Source organism: Microtus pennsylvanicus, chromosome 2 (assembly GCF_037038515.1).
Source record: "Microtus pennsylvanicus isolate mMicPen1 chromosome 2, mMicPen1.hap1, whole genome shotgun sequence".
In the NCBI taxonomy this organism is placed as follows: domain Eukaryota; kingdom Metazoa; phylum Chordata; class Mammalia; order Rodentia; family Cricetidae; genus Microtus; species Microtus pennsylvanicus.
In genome coordinates, this window is record NC_134580.1 from 133,758,519 (window position 1) to 133,775,915 (window position 17,397).

The window sequence follows — 17,397 nt, forward strand, 5'->3', positions numbered from 1 at the left end:
ACTCTATCTCTACAGTCACCTGTGTTTGCCAGACACATGCAACTCTTTTCATGTCCCCAGAAAACCGAAGTCCATGCCCATTTCAGGGCTCTTGCCCTTGTAATTATCTCACTTAGAATCCTTTCCCACAGCCAACCCCTTCCACCTTCAGGTCTCAAGTCAAGTGTCCCTTCCTCCAAGAGACCACCCCACCTGAAGTTGCTCCCTTGTGTTCTTTCCCTCTTCCCTTCTCTCTCTCTCTCTCTCTCTCTCTCTCTCTCTCTCTCTCTCTCTCTCTCTCTGTCTCTCCCTCTCTCCCTCCCTCTCCCACCCTCTCTTTCTTTTTCTTTCTCTCTCTCCCTCTCTCCCTCCCTCCTTCTCTCTTTTTCTCTCTCCCTCTCTCCCTCCCTCCCTCTCTCTCTTTCTCTCCCCCTCTCTCCCTCCCCCTCTCCCACTCTTTCCCTCCCTCCCCATACATGTGAATTTCCATCATTAATTTTCTTCTTAGCGTTTAACACTGCCTGAGATAATCTAGTTGAATGAAATTATCTCTGTGATTGGGGATCAGCTCCTCAGAGGCAGATGTTACGTGGGGGTTTCCTCACCTTTGTAGATTTGATGGCACTATAAGTGCATAATAAAAACTGATTGACTGGATGAATGAATGAATGTGTTCATTCTTTGTCCTCTGGACCTTTGCTTGCCTGCTCCAGGAGCCACTACAGTCTCCACCTGTCCTTACTCTGACCTGCCTATTTGGTGACCACAGAGGAGAAAACTCACGGGGAGTGCCCACAGCTCCTTGTCAGTACTATTACTATTAACATGAGTCAGGCAGCCTAAGGTGGTAACTAACACTGTCCCTGCATGGGGCTCAGTCCCTGTGCTGGCCTCATTGCCTACCTCTGTCACTCACTCTCCCAGCCAGGCTGACCACAAACTCTGTAGTTTACTAACAGAGGCTGGAGGTGGGCACACACTCGAAGTCGTGCGGGAGCCTCGGCTTGCAGCAAGTCCTGGCTGTGGGGGAGGACCCCCGTTTAATCGCATGTCAGTTGCCCCATTCATCTTCAGAGCTATCTGAGAACTCATCGTTTTCCACGCAGTGGTGTCTCCATGATTGATGATTCCACAGCAGCCCCTCTGCAGGCTTAGCACAGCTCACAGTGGGGGCTCGGCTGTCTGGGCTCTCTGCAGTCTGGGCTTGAGTCCTGCATCTCTTACCCGGTGCTTTAGGAACCGAATCACATCCTCCCCAAACCTAAATATTGAAGCTCTGACCTCCAAGTGGCTACGTTTGGATATGAAGCCTTTAAAGGAGGCTAAAATTCCAGGAGGCAGTTGTGTGGGGTACTAGGCTGATGGGGCTGGTGCCCTGAAGGAAGGAAGGGGTCCTCTCCCAAAGTTTAGCAGGGCTATATCAAGTTGGACACTCAAGCCTTGGACTTTATTCCACCTGTGCAGACTGCAGGTAGCCTGACCAACTGCTCTGTGCACCTAAAGAGCCACAAGACCGTTTCCAAGTTGTAGCAAGAACTCTGAGGATGTATGAGGGGGTCTACAGTCTCTCAGTGGCTGCGCTGAATGCCTTCTGTGTGCCCAGCACTAGGCTGGACTAAAGTTCAGAGTATTGCAAAGGGCAGGAAGTGACCCAGCCTGCACGGAGCTCATAGACTGGCAAGGCAGACATCAACTCAGAAATGAAAGACATCAGAGTGGAGAAAATCAACTGGACAGAGAGGAGAGAGGAGGCCAGGAATGTGTGACGTTTAGAGGGGTCCGGAGCTGGGCCCCCCAGAGCTGGCCTGTGGGAAACTGGGGCTCAGTGCGGGTGGGAGTTCTGAACCTCAGTCGTGTGTTCTGTTCCCAGTCAAGAGCTGGGGGGTGGGGTGGGTGTCATGCTCTGCCCACGTGCAGGCGGGCTGACAGCCTCCGTCACAGGCAAGACCTCGGACAGAGCACCCATGGCATGTACAGGCGTCATGGGTGCCCAGGGGATGTGATGGAATGGGACCGTGAGACATTACCAAAGAGGTGACATTTGAACGGATTATAAACTGCGGGCAGCCATGGGGACAGCTGACCGCAAAGACTTGCACATAGAAGGAGCTGAAAATTTCTAGCCAGGGTGTTTGAGTCAGAAAGGGCTTCAGGCTGCCAGGGCAGAGGGACAGCTCAATCTATGCCCCCAGCTTTCCTATCCAGGTCCCCCACCTTACCTGTAGTCGGGCTTCCTCCTTTTCCCCGCCCCCAACTTTCAGTCTAGTCAGGGATTGGCTATCCAATACAGGAGGTGGGGCTTTGGGGGGCTCAATCCAGGAAATGTGGGCTGTTTGTTACGCAATGAGGGAGAGATCAAGAAGTGCTATCCAGTAGAGGACAAGGGCAAGGAGGCTGCAAGGCAAACTGACAAATTCCGAGGTTGCACCCCACCCCTCTTGCCCAATGCTGAAAGACACCGCCTCTGGCCAGTCGGTGACCGGACCTCCAACATGCAGCAACAGAATTCTCTCTCTCAGCTACAGGATGTCAATCGAGGCCGAATTTCCTGCTGAGTCTGCAGTCCGGTGGAGAAAGAGTTGCTAAACACGAGGCACCACACGAATTGCTGTGTGATAACAATTGGCAAACGAGATGGAGGGCGGGGCAGGGTCCTTCAGTGTTTGGAGTCCCGGAGCTGAAACAGGCCTGGAATTTTCCTTTGGGGAGAGGTGAGTTTCCAGGGATGTGCCACTGAAGCACAGTGGAGTTCAAGATGAGACTTGAGAGTAAACAGGAGACAGGTGGAAAGGCCCCCGAAAGCAGCAGGGAACAGTGCTCTTGGAGTTCAAGCACAGCAAGGACTGTTCCTGACCGACCCTGAAGAGACTGCAGGCTAGGATGTGCCCAACGGCGACAAAGGAGTGAGCTGCCTGGGACGGTGCAGAAGATGCATTCCAGAAGGGTTTGAAAGAGGGAAGCCACCAACTTGAAATTCTGAACCTACCTCAGGGCTGCCTCAGCTCCCCCTAAACACAACCGCAATGTCCCTGAAAGAGCCTGCCCTGCTGGTCTGCTCCGGGCACTTGTGTGGGGCTCTCACTGCCAAACACTCCAGCGGGGAATCACACACATTCTTGGTGGCCTTGGTTGACACCTTTGCTCTTGGAGATGCCTTCTATACTCAAAATCCGAAGACAGAGCAGTCAGCGACCTTATTCAGCGCAGGCTGGCTCTGGTGTCCCAGGCAGTGCTTTAGGATGCAGTTTCTCAAGATGCCGCTGGGGGCAGAGCAGCGCGGGCTCCCGCTCCTCCAAGCCTGGCAGGTGCTTCCAGGTCCCTGGTTTTGGGCAAATGACACTCCAGATGCAGATCCATCATTCTTTCTGGTTCCTCATCCTTGGAGATTAGAAGGATGGGTGCTGAAGAGCTTTTAGGCATCGTTAAGGGGCTTCATCCACGCATGAGGGACAGTGGGTTTTATGTCTGGGTTTTCAGGCCTGAAAGGGAAAAAGGTGGGGGTGGGGTGGAGGGGTGTATGCGTTGAGCTTGACAGATCCCTAGAACCAGCGCTGGGTGGTGGAGAGGAAAATGACGCTGTGCCGTCCCAGCCCCCACCCTGAGCTGCCAGAGGGGCTGTCTAGCATCTCTCCCACCCCTACCCAGTTACTTTGTATTCTGGGGGGAGGGGAATGGGAGCCACTTGCCATTGTCCCCGAACACTGGCAGGAGGCCCAGGGAGGAGCTCCCCAATAGGGAATCCGCAGCTGCCTGTCTTTAAGGTAAAATTACCGTAATTACCCCAATTACCAAATCCATCAAGAGCTTTGGACTGAGGACCAGAGAACAATCGGCCCTGATGGATCTGAGGGGAGGTGGAAGTGTGTCACAGAGTCGGTGGGTGGAGCAAAATGAACAGAGTTGCAAGGGTGGGGACGGAGAAATGAATGAGACCCCACTTTCCCTTCTCGTTGAAACTTCTTTATGAAAAATATCTGCCAACCTTGCACACACACACACACAAACACACACACACACCTCTGAATCCCCTACATTGCATAGAATCCCATAACCGTGGCCACTAAACTTGAACTTTGTTTGCATCCTCAGAGAGCTCAAAGTAAGACGATTGGGAAATGGCAAATGACCCCTGACTCCGGCTGTGAGCCAGGCCCTGAGCAAAGCCCTTAGCAAGCTGTGTCCTCGGGTCCTGGGAAGCAGCCTTGGTCTCCCCTCACACGAGCGAGCGCGGCTCACATGCTCTCTGCTCTGCACACTCCAGGAACCAGGCTCTACGCTGCTTTCCTTGGGTTCCCCTGCTCCGCTTGGCACCCTAAGGGATGTTAGGGTCTAGTGACACCTGGCACAGCCAAGCCAGCCAGCATTCTATGAATAGCAGGCCTCAGGGAAAGCCTGTAGACTTTCCACTGGTAATTCCTACAGTTTACGGCCAGATTTTTTTCAAATTAATATTTTAAAGTTAATTTAACTTTTATTAAAGTTCAAATGTTAAGACATTCTGTGGTGTTATATTTATTGAATCACACTGGTGGTGTGTGTCACATAGTCCCTTTGAAAACTACCAGGACCAGCAAGATGTCCCAATGGGGTAAGGCACTAACCGCTAAGCCTGGAGACTTGAGTTTTATCCCTGGGACCCACATGGTAGAAGGAGAGAACCGCCTCTGGAAAGTTGTGCTCTGACACCCACATGTCGTGTGTGTCATGGCATGCATGCATGTGCACACACGTGCACACACACATTTTAAAAAGTAATGTCAGAAAGCAATGCCAAAAGTCACCTCAATATTTGGCAGTCAGTAGTAACCCTTTCAAATTAGTAACACTGATTTGTTTGTATGGTACCAAAATTGTAATATTCGTTGGACGGCGGTGGTGGCTCACGCCTTTAATCCCAGCACTCTGGAGGCAGAGGCAGGCAGATCTCTAAGTTCAAGGCCAGCCTGGTCTACAGAGTGAGTTCCAGAACAGCCAGGGCTACACAGTGAAACTGTCTTAACCCCCCCAAAATTAAATAAAAATAAAATTCTAATATTCAACATCAATACTATATTTTATTAGTTAATAGCTTTCTACTTTATTGGATCTTCATTTAAGCACATAGTGTGTTGCCAGTTACAGTTGTATGTTTCTGAGATCTAAAAACTTTAATATTAATGTTATATTTAATGAAATTTGTAGCATAGTCTATCACAAATGAAAATGTACAAAATATTTCATTGTTTGTCTTGGAGAGTTTAAGAGCTAAGCGAGTTGTCATTGTGTAACAGCTTCAAAGGAGAGCATGGGGTGCCTGCCTCTGATCCTCAGTACCTGGGAGGCTGAGGTAAGAGGAAGATGAATTCCAGGCCACTCCGAGCTACCAGACAACCTAACGAGATCCTGTGTCAGAAAATAAAAATATAAACAACGAAACCTTAGCAACTTTCTAAGATACTCAAACTGGTTTGAGGCGAGCTGCTGTTGTACAGTGACTTTAAGAAGGACCAGGCAGAGTGAGTCGCCATGATTCTCCCACTCAAGACAGACGCAGGTTAAGATCTTCCCTGAAAAAGGGGAAATGATGGAGGAGGGTGATCTTTCTATCTGTTGTTTCATTGGTTAAGTAATAAAGAAACTGCTTGGCCGTAAAAAAAAAAAAAAAAAAAAAAAAAAAAAAAAAAAGAAGGACCAGGCAGCCAAGCCCTCTGTGCCCTACCCCTTGAAGCAGTGATGTCAGCAGGACTTGGGAATTCCCCATGACTGAAGGACACTGAGACCAGAGTGAAGACAAGTCTGGGTCAACACAGAGGGTACTGACCCAGAGCCCCAGTTCCAGAACTTGGCCTTGACCTAGCTTGTCCTCACTTGTCCTCTCTGTCTACAACTCCAAGGTAATGCTGCTGGGCAAAGATAAAAGACCTCACACAGAGGCCAAATGGCCCCCTAACTTCATCAGGATTCATATGCTTAGTAATATATCCTGCTTCCTGTTGCCAAGTGGGCTCCATTATGGCTACTTCCATGTCATTGGCCTCCTCTACTGAGATCTGGAGGTGAACAGGGCTCAGCCTCAGGCACATTGGATGTTCTCTGCCACAGGGCACGCTTCACTTCATTCTGGGGAAGGAAATCTCCTTCTGCACAGAGTTGAAATGTGCTTGTTTTGAGTTCAGCCTAGATGCCATCCGAATGAACTGCCTGCCTCAGAAGTGTGACTTGGGAGCCATGGCATTTACAACCCCATAAATCTCAGAGTCCAGACGAGAATCTGACCAGAGGGGCAAGACTAAACCTTAAAATGTTCCACTATTTCTCCTCCCTACACAATCTGCTAGCTAAAGGTAGGGAAGACAGGTCCTTGGGGGTGTTGGCCCGCTCTCCTCTTGGGTTGCCAGATCTCCAAGTGAGACTCAGTTAAAGATTCAATTCTTAGTTTTTCACCTATATGTAAAGTAGTAGAGGCCCTTGTATCCTAGCTTGTCTGAGATCAGAAAGCCCTGGGGTTCCAGGGCTGGGAAGTCCCTGTAGGGGAAGTTCAGAGCCTTGGGCACTTCCTTGGGTGTTGCTGGGTCTCAGGTCCCAGTGTGTAAAGCCTCCAAGGAGAGATAAACTATCAGGCAGGCCTGACCTAACGCAATCATGGCCTCAACAGAAAGGACCTTCCCAGCTCTGGGGGAGAGAGGGCCAAGGCTGGTGCTGGCCTGTGCAGCTCCCCAGAGGCTTCCTGTGCAGCACAAATCAGTCTGGAGCAACTACTCCATAATTAAAGGGGAGGGGCACGTGTATTTAAAGTACAGTGATCGCGTCAAAATCATCCTTCTGAAAAGGAACAAGCCCAAGGCAAGAGAAAGCAGGCAGGAAACAAAGCCCATTCAGTTCTTATGGCATAGAAAAGTCCGAATGAGGGGCCTGGGAGAGGTCTTAGGTTAGAAAGGTGCCTGCTGTACAAGTCTGATGATCTGAGTTCAACTCCTGGAGAGAACTGACTCGGCAGAGTTGTCTTCTGGTGGGTATACAGAAGAAGCAGTGGCATGCAGGTTCACACAGATACATTATACACACACACGCACGTTATATATATATAATAACTTTTTTTTTTGATTTTTTGAGACAGGGTTTCTCTGCAGCTTTGGAGCCTGTCCTGGAACTAGCTCTTGTAGACCAGGCTGGCCTCGAACTCACAGAGATCCGCCTACCTCTGCCTCCCGAGTGCTGGGATTAAAGGCATGCACCACCACTGTCCGGCAATAAAATAACTTTTAAAGTCAAAACTAACCTGCAAGATAGAAAACATATTTATAGGCTCCAGAGTGTAGCTCAGTGATTCAAGTGTTTGCCTAGTGTGTCCAAGGCCCTGTGCCCCACCACTAGCTCTGCAAAAAAAGAAAGGAGGGAGGAAGAGAGTCAGGGAGGGATGGAGGGAGGAAGGAAGGAAGGAAGGAAGGAAGGAGAAAGGAATAAAGGAAAGGAGGAAGGAAGGCAGAGACAGACAGGCAGACAGATAGCCTGTGGGAGGAAAGGCCTGTGGGGGATCTGGGAGAACTCACAGACTGAGGACCAGGGAGCAATCTAGGATGAGGAAAGAGTCTTAGACCAGAACCGATCACGTGGATTATGGCCATGTTTGTCCAAACTCCTAGGTCTGTGTTTTGGGAATAAGTGCATTTTGCTGTTCAGGAATGATGCCCGCACAAGATAAAGTTTTTAGATGACCTCAAAGGGTTAAAAATAAGGTTCAAGTTTGGCTGCTGTTAGGAATAAATGAGTTAATAATGCCCGCCAAGCCTGTTAGCTTGGAGCCTGGTGTGAGGGTAAATGGTAACCATGGTAACATGGAAACAAGACTTTTGCTCAGTAAGTGGGACAAGGAGAGAAAGGAACATAGAGGCCAGGTGGGGGCTGCTGCTGGCCTCGAGGGAAGGCTAGCCCCTGAACTTGGCCTCTGATGCTGTGGGACTCCCCTGGGTCAGAGATTCCCTGATCACCACTCTGCAGCCCTGGCATCAGGAGCAGCAGCCTGCGGCTTAGACCCTGCAGTCCTTTGGTACCCAGAGGCCCAGAACAACAGAGGACAGCACCCATGGCTCCCATTTACCAAAATGTACATCTCTTAAGTTTGAGCCAAAAGAAAGAACTAATATCCAACCTGCTGTCACCCACAGCAAGGTGGTTTGTCATGAGCTCAAGCTGGCACACAGCCCCTTCCATCCTTACCACAAGTTCGTGAAATAGACAAAAATGACCAATGTTCAGAGAGGCAAAGTAACTAGCCCAAGATCACACAGCTCTGAGAGTATTTGAACCCCGGTCTTGCTACCATAAGGCCAGACTCTAGGTCTGAATGTTTGCCTGCACTAAGAGAAAACAATATTATTTATACAAAAGTGAAAAAAATGAACATATTTACCATTCTTTTGGGCTAAAAGTTGAAAATAGACTCTTAGTCTTTCATTGCCCATGTTAGGGTTATAACTCACAGAGGAGAGAGAGAGAGGGAGGGAGAGAGAGAGAGAGACAGAGACAGAGACAGAGAGACAGAGAGAGAAGGAAGGAAGGAAGGAAAGAAAGAAGCTAGGACAGCGTCTGTAAGTGCAGTGGCCTTGCTCCTTGAAAGATGAGTCCTCCTCCTGGTGTCCAGGCTGCTGGTGTCCAGGCTGCTGGTGGCCCACGTTCACAGACAGCACAGGGCTTTTCTGCAGGGAGCTCCATTGCTAGGCTCAGTCCGAAGGCCTTGCATGTATTCCTGAATCTCCCTAGTTCTTACCCTTGCATCTCAAGTCCTTCAGACAGGCTGTGCTCAGGTCTCCAACCCTGGATCTGACAGTCCTTGGTCTTCCTATCATGCCAAGGCCCTGCCAACTTCAGGAGGCCCCGTTTTCTCCACGATGACCTGCCCCTCCTCCCAACGCTGCTCCTCCTTGGGCCTGGAAGGTTGTTGCAGGAGTGGGGCCAGCGAGCACACAGACCTCTCTGCAGCTCCAGGAGATGGCCTCATTCTGCCCATCTCTTTCCAGGCCCTAGCCAGCCCCACACCAACCTGTCACCAGCCAGGGCCTCCTCACAGCTTCCCTTCCAGTCCAGGTTTGTTTTGAATTCACAGCTCATTTGAAGATCAAAGCAGACAGGGTCATCCAAGAGCTCAGAGGGCCCCTGCAAACCCTGCAGTCAGGGACCCCCTAAACAGAAAGGGGTTCCCCTCGGATGCTCTTTGTTAAGGGATTGGGACCTGGCTCCAGGTTCCCCCTCCACAATGGAGCCAGAGGTTGGTAGGTGGGGGAGGCTGTGGCCCAGCCACTGGCATCAGCTCCTCCACTGGAGCCTGAGCAGGACAAGGACAGTTAATTCCTCTGGTGTTATCTGCTGGGCACAGGCGCTGGTTGCATAGCAACCCAGATTGCTCTCTGTCTCCAGTGCTTAGGAAAAAAAAAATCAGTATTTTTTTTCCCCAAGTCTCCATCAATGAATGAGCTGGAGATGGGCCTGGGGCAGCCCAGCCTCCCTGTCCTTGTGCAGTTATTTTGCAGAAAACAGCATCCCCACCCCCAACACATTGATAATCTCCCACTTGCCAGGCTGGGGTGGCAATGGCCCTTCTAGCTGCTGGTGGAGTGATGGGCATGAGGAATGTGTTCAGGGAGGCAGGACAGCCTGAGATCAGGGCAGCAGGCACAAGCTGGGGAGCCTGGGCCAGCTCTGGGAACAGAACATTCTCCCCAGCTCCTTAAGAACTAATTTTGGGCTTGATGTAGCTTAGCTGGTACCATGCTTGCCCAACATACGCAAGGCCCTGGGTTTGATCCCCAGCACTGCACAGACTGTAAAGAACCTATCTTTTATAAAATACCAATAATTTTTTTCCTTGTTTTTGTTGTTGCTGTTTTTCGGGACAGAATTTCTCCCTGTAGCCCTGGTTGTCCTAGAATTCACTCTGTAGACCAGGCTGGTCTCTGACTTACCTGATCTGCCTGCCTCTGCCTCCCAAGTGCTGGAAATAAAGGTACATGCTAGGGCTACACAGAGAAATCCTGTCACAAAAAAGCAAAAGTAATAATAATAGTAATAATAATAATTATTCTTGAGCATTTGGGGGCCTGGATGTAGATAATCTTTCCTGTAGAGCCCCGAGACTCTGACAGTTGATTCAGGGGGTAAGAAGCTAGGCTGTCCTCTCCCTCAGGCCCTTTCTGATGCTAACATAAATATAAATTATACATTAAAATATATTTACATAATTTATGCAACCATAGAAGCATAAATTTAATATTTACATATTAATGCTATCATATATTTATACTATATCATATATTATATAATGTTATATTAATAATTATTAAATTATAGAAAATATCTTGATCACGGCTACAGCACCAGCCACAAGGACATACTCATGGCCAGTTCAGTTCTCTTGTTTATGAGCTGATGTTGTGAACAAACATCACATCAGCCACTCTGGTGGCTCAACCCAGCTTGACTTCTAAGATGCTTGCCGTTAACTGCCAGTGTGCACATGACAAGTGGTCTCGCCTAGGGTGTGCTTACGGACTCTGGGGCATCGATGGTGACAGACAGTGTCCCTTACCCTCACTCCAGCCTCTCTCTGTTGGATGTGGGTGTAGACTCAACTCTTCCTCCTCCTCTTCTTCTTCCTCCTCTTTTTTTTGGGGGGGTTGATTTTATTTTTTTTTTGGTTTTTCGAGACAGGGTTTCTCTGTGTAGCCTTGGCTATCCTGGAACTCTCTTATGTTGACCAGGCTAGCCTCAAACTCACAGAGATCTGCCTGCCTCTGCCTCCCAAGTGCTGAGGTTAAAGGCATAGACACCTAGCATAGTCTCACTTCTAGGGCTTGACTGTCTTCTTCCCTGAGGGCCTCTCTCTCAGCCAGCAGCACACACACCCTGTTTTCTCCATCCTGACCTGTCAGCCTTCCCTGTCTGTTCCCTAAATGCTTAATGACAGAAGGCTGGGACCATGTACACTGTACTGGGACATGCCAGGCACCCCGTCCAGTGTCTGCACCATCCCTGTGCTGTCTCTGACTGATGCTTCTTCGACACCAAGCTTCTTGCTGAGGCACTTTTGGGCACCATATCCTTTGTTGCATTTATTTATTTATTTATTGGTTGAGACAGTTCTCACATTGTAGCCCAAGATCAGTTTGACTTACTATGTAGCCAGGGTGGCCTTGACTTTGTGATCTTTCTCCCTCAGCCTCAGGTAGGCACTGTGTCTTTCAAACCTGGCATGGGTATTATATCATCCCATTTTACAGACAGTTAAAAAAAAAGCCAAACCACAGGCCACATTCACAGTAGCCTGGCAGAGAAGACCCTTATGAAAGAGCAGAGGATGCTTCTTTTGGGGCCTGAGGAGCCAGTGTGTCTGCTGTGACTCAGCCACCGCATTCGGATCTCCAGGGAGCAGGATGTCCCAGCTCAGTTGCTGCTGCCCTTTCGCTCTGTAAATTAGCATTGTAATTGCCTCTTAACTATTCATGGTCGTGAAGGGGGCTGGCCCCGCCTCTCCTCCTCGGCCCTGTCTAGAGAGCTGCACACAGCTCCCTCCACAGAACTGGGGACCGCCCTTCCCCTCATGAAGAACTTCACATTTCTGATCCTCAGTTTCTTCCTTCCCAAGCGAAGGTGATCATCCAAGCTCAAGGCATTTCCTGATGAAGGAGAAAACCTCACACAGTTCCCAGTGCACTGTGGGCAATGGGTTGTGGCTCTGTTTGGAGACCCAGGGAGAGCAAGGACGTGTCGGTTAGTGGTCCAGCCAGGGTTGGTGCTCTGATTCAGGACTCTGAGCTCAGGTCTTCTAGTTCTACTGTGCTAGTTCTCACACTGACTGTTCCCTACTGGACACAGCTGATTTCTGGGCTAAATATTCTCGACATAATTTGAAGATCTCCACTATAACGCAAGCAGCTGTAGCTGTTGGGTCACCCAACTGGGCTCTTACTGTTGAAATGAGATCCAGTCTCAAACCTCCATTTCCTTCCCATCCCCGCCCCAGTGTGGCTTTAGGACAGCTGCTCAGCCTCTCTGTGCTGCAGTAAAGAGGATGATAGCAATATTGGTCCTGCAGGGCAGCTCCTGAAGGCAGCGCGGACCTGGGCTGGCTGCTGGGAGTCTGTTTATTTTTGTGAGTGGGAACCCCTGCAGTGACCATGGGCAAAAGGCTCTTGACAGCTCAGACCAGAGACAGCGGCAGCTTCTTGTTCTTATTCAATTTCCACATGAGTTTAAAGTCTGACTGGGAGGCCCAGGCTGCCCATTTATGGAAGGGAATATGGAGGCTCAGGAAGGTCAACTGGCTTTCCCAAAGACACAGGCTGGAAAGGGGCGACTGAGCCAGGCAGTGAGGTCACATTCCTGTAATTCCAGCACTTGGGAGGCTGGGACAGGCACTCAAGGCCGGTGGGGCTACATAGTGATTCTCTCTCTCTCTCTCTCTCTCTCTCTCTCTCTCTCTCTCTCTCTCTCACACACACACACACACACACACACGCACACACACACACACACACACACACAAGAAGAGGCAACTCTCTCCTAGAGAAGCCCATACTCATGGCCTTGGGCACCTTAATTTCTTCTTCGCACTTGCAGTGGTTCTCAACCTGTGGGTGCTGACCCTTTATGGGGTCGAATGACCCTTTCACAGGGGTTGCCTAAGGTCATCAGAAAACACACAGACATTTACATTATGATTTATAACAGTAGCAAAATTACAGTTATGAAGTAGCAGCATAAATAGTTTTATGATGGGGGACACAACATGAGGAGCTGCATTAAAGGGTCGCAGTGTTAGGAAGGTCGAGGACCACATGAGACCTAAGGCTTTTGCTCCACACTTACACCCCAGGAGTCTACTAATAACTCCTAACTCCGCTTCACACACGAGGAGGCAGGGATCTGGTTTCCAACGCTGGGTGTGCTGGCTCCGGCCCTTAAGCAGTCTCTGCACTGTCTTCTCTCTCCGGCCCAGGGCTCTTGCTGTCCTGACTTCTCCTTGGACACCAGCACCTTGTCCCCCCCACCCCGCAACACATACTCCTTAGTACTGGTTAAAAGCACAAAGAGGGTGGGTGATGCCCAGTCCAGGCTCCTGGCAGAGGCTGGACCACAACAGTCCTCTCTGCCCCTGGGTTGGGTCTATTGGCCTTGGAAATTGTACCCTTTCAGTTTGCTCTTGACACAAGACTTCCAGACAAGGATTTTACCTAAGTTGGCTCCAGGCTGGCAAGGGTGAGACAGAAACCTACCCTGTGTTCTGGAGGCCCTGTACCCCAGGCTAGGCCTTGCTTTCTCCTACCTCCACCCCTGTTTCTCCAAGTGCTCTCCTGCTCCAAGGGGGTCTGGAGAAGGGTCCTGACAGCCAGTGACCCATTTTCCGTCCTTTAGGGGAAAACTGTAACTTTTAACCTGATGACCTTCTTTAGCAGCAGGCTACCCTAGATACTGCCTGTCACCTCGCTTTTGTTTGCGGCGACCATCCCATCCCTGGACCCTTTCCCCATGGAAAGGAAAAGGCATTAGATTGTTGCCCCCCAAGGATCCAGAGACATGAGCTGCCTGGCCCCTCAGGTGCCTTCCTTCAGTGAGGACACCCACTTAAGATCCTGACCAAACCTACAGGGATCCAGACTTCTGGGCCCACATCTGAGGGCTGAGTGCGGCTCTTTCTGGAAGGGTCTCGAATTCCACACAGACTACCTGGCATCTAATCTGAGGAGGGAATTGAGGGGAGAAGGAACAATCACGAGGAGAAGGAATGGGTTACTTTTGTGTTCTAGAATGATCCTTCCCTCCTTCCTGGACATTTTGGGGTGGAAGGAATGGAGGGGTAACAGTGAGACCCAGGGACAGGTAGGAGGCACTGCTGCAGGCCAGGTCTGACCAGTTTTCACAGCACTGAGCACCCACTGGATTGGAACAGTCGGTTGGTTTCTATTCTGTCTCTGCAAGGGGTTGTGAGCATCTTGAGGACAGGGCTTTGTTCTGCTCTCTGCAGTTTTGCTGGGGTCTGGAGGAGCATTATCTAGTGTCTGAAGAAGGAAAGGGGAGCCAGGGGAGAAGATGAATAGGTCTCAGCACTTTGTTCAGATACTTACACATAGGAGCGGCCCTTCAGAAAGCCTATACCTAATTTCTAGACTCAGACGTGAGAGGAGATAGGGCAGAATAATAGATTCTAATAGTTGATGGTGTTTATTGAGTCTTCCCTTTCGGGAATGAGCTGCCTGCTGCAAATGGCTTATCAATTCTCATATCAGCCCTCTGATATAAGGGTTGCTGGGTACGAGGCCCAGAGATGTAAAATAATTGTCTAAAGCCCACAGCTACTGAGTTACAGGACTCTCTGGTCTCAGAGGTTGGCCCCACAGCTGTCCTGCTAACAGGTAGCTCCTTGCACACATGCTATTGCTTGGTGGAGCAGGTCACAGACATGCTTGCCCCGGTGTAAGTATTCCCCTGGCTGATTCCTTTCCTAGGAGGCGGAGACCCTGAGAGGCCCTGTGCAGGCAGAAAGGCAGTAGGGGAATGAACAAAGAGGCCAGTACTATTAAACCACCTGGCTTCCATAGTAGGAACATCACTTTTCTTTTTCTGAGACAGGGTCTCATGTAGCCCAGGATGTCCTTGAACTAGCTATGTAGCTGAGGATGTCCTTGTAATTCTGCTCCTCCTGCATCCATCTCTCCACCGCTGCCATTATAGGCATCTGCCACTACAGTGGGTTTATATAGTCCTGGGAACCGAACTCTGAGTGCTTCAAGCATGCTAGGCAAGCATTCTGCCAACTGAGTTACATCCCTAGCTAACCATCACTACTTCGTGTGTGACAAACATTTAACCTTGGCAGCAACGTAGAGCAATGAGGCCCACACTGTTATCATTAGCTGTTTCTCAGTGGAGTCGGTGAAGTTAGGTTAAGCGACTTTCCTAGGTCACACAGCTGTTACCGGGACAGCTGGCACCCAAATCCAAGGAGTCTGGGTTCACATACCATCTTCTGCTTCGGTTTCCTCTTCACTGACTACATCAGGAGGCCAGGGTGGCCAGGGTAAGCCCAGGCTGGTAGTTCCCTGTGTCAAGCAGCAGCTGCCCAGTGCGGCTGGAACAGTGTTGACTCCATTGCTATTTACCTCTGCAGGATGAGAGGGACAGCCTCCAGAGCACCCGCGGTCCAGCTTAGGCTGAAGCAAGATAGCAATCTGCATCCCCCATCTCCTGTCACGGGGCATCCTGCCCTCAATCACACACATATTTATTTCTCCTAATCGCTCTTCCTTGCTGCGATAAAGTCATTTCTATAGCCGGCGACGTGCATTTCATCTGAATTAAGCCTGCTGGTGTCCGTCAGTTTGTTTTGGAGAATCAGACTAATAAAAGAAGACACATTTCAATGGGCCCTCCCTTTTAACTGCTTGTTCTCCAGGATGCTTTTGTCGGAGTCTCGTTTGAGTGTGTGCAGTCTGCATACCTACTTCTAGAACTCTGGGGTGCCAGGAAGGCCACCCAGAGGCCGTAGGAAGAGTCTGGGTCTCCCTTTGACACATGAAGGCACACTGACATTCTCCCTATCACGTGACCATCACCCAGCCTCTGGGGAGTGGTTCCCTGGGAAGGCAGAGGATGCACTTTCATGCAGAAGAGCTCTGAGAGATTTGGGTCCAGCCCAAGGTTGTCAGCTCCTGCCCCACAGAGAGCAAGAGCAGAGAAAAGCTGGACTGGCTGGTTTCAATGCCTTCAGCCCTCCCTCCGAGGGAAGATGGAGGGAGACCGAAGGAGTCTTTTCTGGAAGCTTGTTCATCATTGGCTCGTTCATCCTGTGCCAGGCCTATCAGAGAAGCACAAGACACTTGGTGTGTGTGAGGGTGAGCAGAGTGAGCAAGGCTAGGAACCAACACCAGCTCGTGACATCCCTGGCTAGTCTAACTGCCTGCTGATTGAGCAGGGAGCTCCAGGGATGCAGGTTTCCTGCGTCATCCCCTGGGCTAGTGCGACTTTTGGTTCATTACCCATGCTGAAATGGGCTTTTCTGTGATGCAGCTGCCTTTGAGACATCCTTGCTTCTGTAAGATAACCTCTCACCCACCTCATGCTCCCATAAGTAACCCCGATAAACTTACTGGTTCATTAAGATAGGCCGGGCGGTGGTGGCGCACGCCTTTAATCCCAGCACTCGGTAGGCAGAGGCAGGTAAATCCCTGTGAGTTCGAGGCCAGCCTGGTCTACAAGAGCTAGTTCCAGGACAGCTAAGACTGTTATACAGGGAAATCCTGTCTCGAAACCCCTCCCCCCAAAAAAATAGGCTTAATTTGATAATTTATTTGTGCTGTCATGATGTCCTCTTCTCCCCAGGAAAAAATCACACAACACTCCACCCCCCAGATTTCTGGGATTACAGGTGTGTGCCGTCTCTTCTGGCTCTGGGTGTATATCTGTAGTGCCTGCACATGTGTGTGCTGTCAGGTTTGTGTATTCTACCCATTCGGGGTATTGTAATCACAGCCATAAGTTCGGAAGCCGGAACATCTGTGCTCCGAATCACATCTCCATTGCTGAGGAAGCTCAGTGTTTTCCTGTGTGGATTGGGGGTGCTGAGAGAAGAAGAAAGCGCACCAGTGCTCCTGCAGAGCTCAGCACTGCATCTTGGAGGTGGCGAATGTTCAAAGAATAGTTATCACTCCAGTCCCTTCAACCTATGGGACAGTCTCAGGTATGCTTTCTTCTGCCAAAGTCACCTGAAGTCATTCTCTCTCGACTCTTTCTTATACTGCCCCAGCAGAAGCACTGACAAATCCCCAGGGCTCCCTGGCAGCCTTTTGTTGTGTTTCCATTCTTCCTAGGATGCTCTTCTCAGTGCTGCCCACCTGCCAAACACCCACCCCTCTCCCAGCCTCATCCCTTTCATCACCCCCTCTATTAAATCCGTACTCCTAATCTGACCCTCCAGCCAAGTGGTCTGGCAGCTGATTGCAATTGCGTGGGTTATCCAACCACATGCAGAAAAGGAATCTCCCGATCAGCCACAGACTCCTGAGGAATAACAAGATGCTTTGTTCTAAGCCCATAAGTGTGATAATTTTCTTTTAAAAAGTGTGTGTGTGTGTGTGTGTGTGTGTGTGTGAGTATCTGTGTGTGAAGACAGGTGCCCACAGAGACCACAATAGGGTGTTGGAGCTTAAGTTACAACTAGCTGTTACTCACACAATGTAGGTGCTAGGATCTGAACTCTGGTCTTCTGCAAGAGTATCAAATGCTCTTAATCTCTAAGCCATCTCTCAATTCCCACATAGCAATGGACAATTAACAGAAGCTCCTCGAACCATTATTTGGTGGCCTCAGTTTACCTTTACCTTACATTGCTCTTCTTGGGAATACACAGAAGGCTCCTCCCTTGAGTGCCAGCATTATTCCACAGCAGTC